Genomic DNA, 2,020 nt, shown 5'->3' on the forward strand with positions numbered 1-2,020 from the left:
TCCGAAGTGCATTTCCGATGAGAGAAAAAACACGAAGTTAAAACCGATCAGTGTAAATACGATGCAGTGTAAACCGAACAGTATTATACTGCAAACGAAATAGAAATACTGACGGAGTACTTAAAGCAGTGTGACAGTGGAAAGTGCTAAAAGTTTAAAAGAGCACGCAAGATAGATGTGAAAACTATCGAATTTCAATCAGTACATAYACGCCGCACAGCAATGTATTGAGACAGCAGTAGTGATTGTAAGGCGAATAGGCTTTACTACCATAAGTGTTGAAAGGGATAAGCAGAAGTGAATTTAATTGGCACGAAGCAGAAGAAAGACAGCAGCAGTAGTAGCAGCACAGCAACTTACTTATAGCAGCAAAGTTTACGTAGAAAGAACAAAGAAAGACGAGCAATAACTATACCGAAAGTCAAATCGGTATAAGTCCAACAGCTTCAGCAAGAGAGCAGTAACATCAACAGCAGGAAAGTAGGAGAGTAAAGTAAAAGTATTGACCGAAAGTCAAATCGGTATAAGTCGTACAACTTCACCGAGGAGAGCAGCTAAAAAAAAAAAAAAAAAAAAGACAGTTACAGCAACGGCGATAGCAGAGATCAGCAGAAACGTAAGAAACGATAAGTAATGCGTATAAGTATAAGAAGCAGATAAGAAGAGYGTATTATAATATTTAAAGAGAAAACAGTAACAATAGAGTATCAGAATTAATGAAAGTTATCAGAATTAAAGGAACAGAAAACTAGAGCGAAATAAATAGCTTGTTGCAATAACGAAAATAGATATATAAGCAAACAAGAGTAAAGAAGGTAAAATAACTTCTACCTGAGAATAGTTTGAAAAATAGTCATAGCACAAGAAAAAAAAGATTTTTCATTGTATTCAATTTAAAAGCGAAAACTGCGCTAATGTTATATCGAAACAAAGTCAATGAAATATGTAAATGGACTTAAATTAATTTGGCAAATACATTTCTAATTAACTATTAACTTCGAAAACTTATATTTACTATACTTAAACATTACATAGAGAAAGATATGCATATGTGTGTATATGTATGTTAACTATGTCAAACATTTGAAATTGAATTCATTAAATAACATTAATTTGTAGAATRACATAGTTTTAGCAGGAACTATCCATTTTTATTAACTTACTTTTATATTTTGCCACATACCAAGTATTACATTTCAACTGAAACACAAAAATTTATCACATAAATAATTTAAAATTCYTTGTTCTAATCATAAGTTTTSTAATAATCTGTAAGACCATGGACGCTCAGACGATTTTAGGTTTGACAGTAGTAAATTTGAAAGACAATTTAAGACAGGCTGGYTTAAGTATTCAAGGACGAAAGAATGAACTGAGGGACAGACTTCTTCGTCACTACGGTCTCTTACAGAGTGAAGATGAAGAGAGTGAAGAAGAATCCACATACGAGGAACCATCGATTCCCGTACCACAAACCATACAAACCGTAGTTATGAAAAATAATTTTACATTAAAAGACATTCAAGACAGTTTAYCATCGTTTACCGGWACAGACACATTAGACGTTCGTGTCTGGGTTAAAGAGTTTGAAGATAATGCACTAACATTAGGGTGGACAGAGCTCCAGAAATATGTTTACGGGAAACAATTGCTAAAAGGAGCAGCAAAACTATTTTTGCGAAGTCAAGAGGGTATAAGCGATTGGAATTCGCTGAAATCTACAATTWTAGACGAGTTTGGCACAAAACTGTCTGCGTTAGATGTTCATCGAATGCTGCAAAATCGGCGGAAGAGGTATAATGAATCATTTAAAGAGTATTTATATACACTGATGGAAATAGGAAAACCCATAAAGTTAGATGAAGTCAGCCTGATAGGTTATTTTGTTGAAGGTATTCCTGATACTAGGCCAAACAAAACTATTTTATACCAGTCGCAGTGTATCAAGGATTTGAAAGAAAATTTGAAAGTGTATGAAAGAGTGCATGGTTCGCGACAGTTGACGAACAAATCGCAGTAT

The sequence above is a fragment of the Bactrocera latifrons genome, unplaced genomic scaffold, assembly GCF_001853355.1.
Source record: "Bactrocera latifrons isolate USDA-ARS-PBARC rearing strain unplaced genomic scaffold, ASM185335v1 scaffold_22, whole genome shotgun sequence".
NCBI classification, from domain to species: domain Eukaryota; kingdom Metazoa; phylum Arthropoda; class Insecta; order Diptera; family Tephritidae; genus Bactrocera; species Bactrocera latifrons.